The following is a 6,617-nucleotide window of genomic DNA, read 5'->3' as shown; positions in this document are numbered from 1 at the left end:
AGTCACAAAATTAGAGCCTCTATAATGGAAGCTTCCAGTGAACTAAGAAAATCCCAAATTTAATTAGAATATCGTTTTTTGGTTGAATTTGTGTTGTCCTAACTAGTCCACAAGTCTGTGTGACCATTCTTGTACAGTATTCCCCAAAATAAGTTGAGCGGTACATACCTCATCTTTGAGCAGACGCTTAGAAAAGTGCGTCCTGAGGTCAGCAGAGGTGAGAGGGCTGTGCATGTCCCTGTGCTAAGGGCTCTAAGACACCTTGTCATTGAAGACTGAGAATCTAGGACTTTGTGCTCGGCTCGGTAATACAGGGATTACGTCATACGAACATTGTCCCTGGTTCTACCACAAGCACTGCAAAAATTTTCTTCACACAGCATTTTCCTCTTGTCTGACCATGGACTACATGTACCAGCACAGCAGCTCCACAGGGCCCAGGGAGCTGACGATCCAAGACACAGTGGATGGAAGAGCACCGTAAGAGTGAGCGCTGGCAGTCACAGCCTTATTCACTGCTTAGCACTAAATAGTCAGTAGTCTAGGTGAGATTTTGAGTGACAAAAATGTTGGAATTCCTTGTGCTGGCTGGTTTTTTTGTCCACGTGTCACAGGCCAGAGCTATTTGGGAGGCAGGACCTCGGCTGAAAAAGTGCCCTCACAAGCCTGGCCTTACTTTCTTGATTGGTGATTGATGTAGAAGGGCCAGGTCACTGCAGGAAGTGCCACCTCTGGGCTAGTGATCTGAGTGCTCTAAGGGAGCGGGCTGAGCAGGCTGGGAGGAGCAGCCCAGTAGGCCGCACTCCACCATGGCCTCTGCATCAGCTCCTGCTGCCTGGGATGAGATAAGTCATTTTCTTCTCGAGCTCCTTTTGATCATAGCGTATTACAGAAATAGAAGCCCTACTAATAGAGTCATATATTTCATTTGCCTACTAAGGTTATGTTTTATATATTTTTGTGGCATGAAGAATATATTTTTCTGGGGGAGGGGCTGGGAGGAGCGGCAGGAGGGGAAACTGGGATGTAAGATTTTTAATAAAAATAATACATTTCTGGGGCTAGAGAGATGGCTTAGCATTTAAGAGCATTGGCTGCACTTCCAAATGACCTGTGTGTGATTCCCAGTACCCACGTGGCAGCTCACAACCTCCTATGACTCCAGTCCCAGGGCATCCAGTACCCTTTTCTGGCCTTTATAGGCACCATACACATGTGGCACACAGACTTGCATTTGGGCAAAGCACACATACACATAAAGTAAAAATATTTAAAAAAAAAATACTGCTTTTTTCCTATCAATAAAAAGTGGGTTTTACATGTCATTGGAAAAGATAGTGATGGTAATTTACCAACATTTTTCTGTGTTCTTTCTCATTCAGGACAAAACTTTCGGTCTGAAGAATAAGAAAGGAGCAAAGCAACAGAAGTTCATTAAGGCTGTCACTCATCAAGTGAAATTTGGTCAGCAGAACCCACGCCAGGTAAATTGTTTAAATTGCTGTGTGTTCTGATAGGTGTGCGATATCATAGAGCACTTTTCACAGATGACTTGGTATTGGAGGTACGCTGTGAAGCGATCAGCCCTGAACTGCCAAGATCTTAACCTCTCTGGTGCCTCTGCAGCAGTACATTGTGGACAGTCCCCACCTGTTTTGATAGGGCTCATTTTTTGCAATAATTTTGCACACTGTATTACAGTGCACATCTTGTTCTCCTTGTTCAGCAGTGATCCTTGTTCGCAGCTTTTGACACTGACTTCCACGAGAAGTAGCCTTGTACATGATGTCCGTAAATGTGCTTAAGCGTCTATTCACCTGCGTAAATATGAATTGTCTACACACTTTGTGTTTCGAGGTCAGATAAACTTACAGCTCTTTTTACCTTTAATGGTTTTCCTTTGTGTATGTGGCTGCACAGCGCACCACAGTGTCCGTAGGTCAGAAGACAACTTTTGAAAGGTGGTTCTCTCTTTCTACTGGGTAGATTCCAGTAACTGAACTGAGTTCCTCAGGATTGATAGCAAATGCCTTTACTGACTGAGCCATCTCTCTGCCCCTGAACTTCCAAATTTAATAAGTTTGAACACTTTTTACAGACTACTATTCCACGTTTTTATTTCCTGTGTACCAGCTGCTGAGGTTTCTTCGTGTTTCCCTGGACGGCAAGGTTAAAGTAGCATTCCACTGTTTTCCTCACTGTGACGTTAGTCTTCACCTGCACTTGTTATCTGAGTCCCATTCAGCTCTCAAAAGTACTGATTGCCTTTTTCTTAAGATTTGTTTAAAAGCACCTTTGTTAACATTGCAGATAATTTGTTTCGTTTCTATTTTGCTGTACAGTAATTTTCAGGCGTTTTCCCTCCTTGTAGTTTGCAGTCTTTATATTGTCAGAGAAATGAACATGTCTCACTTTCCACTGATTTTCACACATAATCTTCTTAGTTTCTTGGATTTGATTTTTTTTTTCCTGTTTGCTTCATTTTCAGTCTGTAGTATGTTGTATATTTTATGTCTCTGTAAGATTGTCTTTTAAGTTGAATAGCTTCTTGTTCTAGCATCATTTCCCCACTGAGCTGGAATAGAACTACTGATATGTTAGGACCTGTTTTCTAGATCCCCGCCTGTCCTGCTTATTTCTTGTCTGTGCTATTATCCCGTTGACTTTCTTGGTTAGTGACTGGAAGTATATGCGGTTTATCCACATGACTTTAATTCTTACTCTTTCTTACATAGTTGTTCCTACATAAGAATTCATAACTTGTTCAAAGCCTTCATCTTCATTCTTTGTCTTCAGATTCTTCAGACCTTTCATCCCATAAGACTTACAGATAGCATCTTTTGTTAACTTTAATATTTTCTTTTTAAATGTCTCTTCTTTAATTCTTGGCAACACTCCTTGAACAGAGAAAAGAAAACCTCAGGTATATTTTTGAGTACAGTTTTTTAATCTAAGAATATCAGCCTAATATTATGAGATTAGTAACCTTTATCTAAAACCCATTTCTCTTCTTATTGCTATCTCCAAATCACTCTTTCCTTCTCTCACCACAACTTCATTCTTAGAGCCAAAAACTAGTGTTCTCTCAAAGTGCTGACTTTACCTGGTGTAGTAAGACTGTCTTCAGACTAAAACAAAGTTCAAACATGTTTTGTTTTCTTTTTTAAAGAAAGGACACATTGTTGCTGGTGTAATTAGATCTAAAAAGATGGTCACGTTTGTACTGAGCAGCAGGTACAGTTTTTAAAACTATTATTCTATTCCCTAAGCAATACAGTATGATGATTTAGATAGCCTGAATTACATTAAACATCATCAGTAATACTCAAGGGACTTGAGCTCCCGTGGGTTTGGGGGTGTGGAAGAGCCTGGAATTCCTGCCCACAGGTGTGCCTGTGTGCTAAGTATTGGAGACAGGCAGAACTGAGTAGAGTCTTTTCTTTCTCTGTTGTCACATAATTTTAAGCTATTTGTGGATAGTAGTCGTTTTGTCATTTGGGGGGTTGGTTGGTTTTTGAGACAGAGTTTCTCTGTAACCCTGGCGGTCCTGGAACTTGGTCTGTAAACTGGGTTGGCCTGAAACTCGTAGAAATCCCCTGCCTCTGTCTCCTGAGTGCCGGGATTAAAGGCATGCACCACTTCTGCCCGGCTAGTTTTATTGTGCAGTGGAAGCTCAGTTTTCTCTCATAGGATTCCTTTTGTGGTTGAAGAAGCTCCCTGTTCAATATTATTATTCCCTCTTTCTCTGACATCTTCCTAGTAGTTTGAGCTGTAATCTCAGATTTAATAGACCTAGAAATGTTGTAAAACTCATGATCTGCCTAAGGGTGTCACTGTGTGCAGTGTTGTATTTTGATACTTTGTTGGGTGACTAGTCTAGCACTGACACGGCTCCTAATCAGCACGGGTCACTTTGAACCTGAGCAGCAGTGCTGTCCAATAGCCCCAGGCCTGAGCTTCTTCCTGGGCTGTGTGCTACCCACCCAAGATGACCCTCCTCTTGGTTATTCCCTAGACGTCTCGCTCAGGCTGTGCCCATCCAGATTTGTGCACCAGAGCTCCCCAAAGCAGCTCTATCAGGGTGTGTGCAGGGCCCTTCTTCACTCCCATCTCCATGAAGAGTAAGTTGTGCTGTCAGTGTTCCCGAGAGAAGTGTGCTAGGGATTTAGGACAGAGCCTCTGCGGAGGCTGGGGATAGATCAGGAGAGGAGGAGAAGCAAACTGAGTGCTCTGTAAGTGTATTGCTGCTAAGCTCCGATAGACAGCTCTATAACGAGCAGCCTGAGCACATTAAATGTGAACCTGATAGGCCAGATATTTGTCAACTAGAAAGTCACGCTGATTTAACCTCTGCGTGGTCTGTTTTCCTGCCTCAGCCTCCGACATACGAAATGGCTGTGCACTGTGTCCCAGTTGTTCTCTCTCTCTCTCTCTCTCTCTCTCTCTCTCTCTCTCTGTGTGTGTGTGTGTGTGTGTGTGTGTGTGTGTGTGTGTGTGTTTTAAAGTGATTATTTCATTTTATGGTCCTTCATGTTTTGCCTGCGTGTGTATCTATGTGAAGGTTGTTAGAAGTTACAGACAGTTGTAAGCTGTTGTGTGGGTGCTGGGATTTGAACCCTGGCCTCCTAGAGGAGCAGTCAGTTCTTTGAACTGCTGAGCCATCTCTCCAGGCCCTTCTCAATTTATTCCTAACTATAAATATTTCAGATGCTTTATGGACCTCCGGTATATTCTTGTAGATGGTACAGATGACATGAGCCCATTCAGCCCAGACTACTTACATTTAAAAGAAGGGGAATCATTTTTTGTTGTTTAAACACTTGGGCTGTGTAGTTGAAGTCAGAACTTGGGATGACCTAATTGTAGCATTTGTTCATTCTTCGCCCAGTTTGTTTTGTTTTCATCGTTTTTGAGCACATTTTCTTCTTACTGATTTATTTTTCCTCTGGCTGTTTTCTTGGGTCTCTTTGGCAGATTAGGTTCTGTTTTATCTCAGACTAGGTACTGTCTAGTTGCCGTGGAGTCGGTGTCATGGCCAGTACAGCTGCCTTTGAGTAGCTCCTCCCTAGTGCTCTCTACTACGCATTTCGTGCTGGTATGTCCAAAACTGAGCTCTTCCCACCTCCTGCCCTGAAACCTGTTCCTCCTGTATTCCCTGTCCTGAGCAGTGCTTATTGTGCGTATGCTAATCCGAGGCATCTCTTCCTCTGTTCTGGCCGAGTGCTTTGATTCTGTTTCTTAAATGCTTTTCTTGTACTAATCCCTGTTTGAAACACCAGTGCTTTCCTACCTACAGCTGCAAGAGATTCTGCTTCCTTCTTGGACTGCTCGTCTGTCCTCCTCAAAGGTGCCAAACGCAGCCTGATCTGGCTACTTACCTATCCACCGAGTTAAAGTCTATCACCCACTGATCAAGCCTGAACTGGTCATTGGTATTCTCTGATCCTTTTTCTTTACAGTGGCCAGTTCTTTGTACATGCCTTTTATCAGAACACCTAGAAAGTTAGCAGTTCAATCTGATTTTCTAAGCAGAGAGAATTCTTTGTTCTCAGAGTACTGTATATAATGTATATTAACTATGTCTATCTTCACACATTATTCTGAGCTTCCTTAAATAAGTGTCATGTATTTTGTCTTCTAACAGAGGGGCTGAGCTATAAGTGTTTAGATGAATACAAACACACTAATTGTTTAGGTGTGTAAAACACTTTAACCTAGAACTGTATTGTGTATTGTGTACTGTGTCTGCTGTGAGCTCCTACACTGACAAAATCAGTGTTTTTCAACAAGGGCACTATAGTTTGTGGTGGTCACTAACCGCCACCGTGTCACTGAACATGTCGGGGTATCTTCATCTTAAGGGCAGAGGCACTCAGACATTCTGGAGCACACGTTGTTCTCATTGTAAAAAACAACTTCAATTGAGAGTTGTTTGCTAAACCCCAGGGTTAACTGTTTAATAAATGCTGTTGACGTAAACTTTATGAACCATGAGTTTTGCAGTGCTTTAATTAGGCACCTAATTATATACAAGAAAAAAAGAATTTGTTACAAAGGTTAACAATTGTAATATTTTAACCACAATAACTAATGTGCAAGCCACTTACATATAGAGGTGACATATATACACATATGGAGATATCTTTGTTATGCTAGGAATTACTGTAGTGAAAACAGTTTTGTAAGCAATCAGATTTCTGTTTTTAACTTAAATGTAGGTAGCGCAGAGTGAAGCGGAGAAGAAATTGAAGAAAGATGACAAGAAGAAAGAACTGCAAGAACTAAATGAGCTGTTCAAGCCTGTAGTTGCTGCACAAAGAATAAGTAAAGGTAAAATGTAAATGTCAGAAGTGCTGTCTTTCTCGTGTGTAATTTGTGTTTCAGATTTTATTTGTGTGGAGCTGGGGTGATAGCTGCGTGTCCTCTTAAAGAGGACCTGGACCCAGTTCTCAGAACCCACAGCCTGTGGCTCACAGTCACTCATAACTCCAGGTTCAGGGGATCCAATGCCCTGGCCACCTCAAGCACCGACAGCATACATGGTACATATATGTGCGTGCAGCCAGGCACACACACACACACACACACACACACACACACACACACACACACACACA

General features: G+C 42.2%; 1 protein-coding gene across 1 annotated transcript in view; it reads left to right on the top strand.

The window, feature by feature from the left end:
* The first annotated feature begins 1,382 nt into the window (after positions 1-1,382).
* Positions 1,383-6,617, top strand: part of Zc3h15 (zinc finger CCCH-type containing 15) — a 13,699-nt gene continuing 8,464 nt past the window's right edge. Inside the window, exons 1-2 of the mRNA XM_055600340.1 lie at positions 1,383-1,484; positions 6,219-6,330. The gene's annotated coding sequence lies outside the window, so the exon portion shown is untranslated. The remainder of the gene's footprint in view (positions 1,485-6,218; positions 6,331-6,617) is intronic.

The sequence above is a fragment of the Psammomys obesus genome, unplaced genomic scaffold (assembly GCF_907164565.1).
Source record: "Psammomys obesus unplaced genomic scaffold, mPsaObe1.curated_primary_1811, whole genome shotgun sequence".
In the NCBI taxonomy this organism is placed as follows: Eukaryota; Metazoa; Chordata; class Mammalia; order Rodentia; family Muridae; genus Psammomys; species Psammomys obesus.
This window is presented reverse-complemented; position numbering and strand designations above follow the sequence as displayed.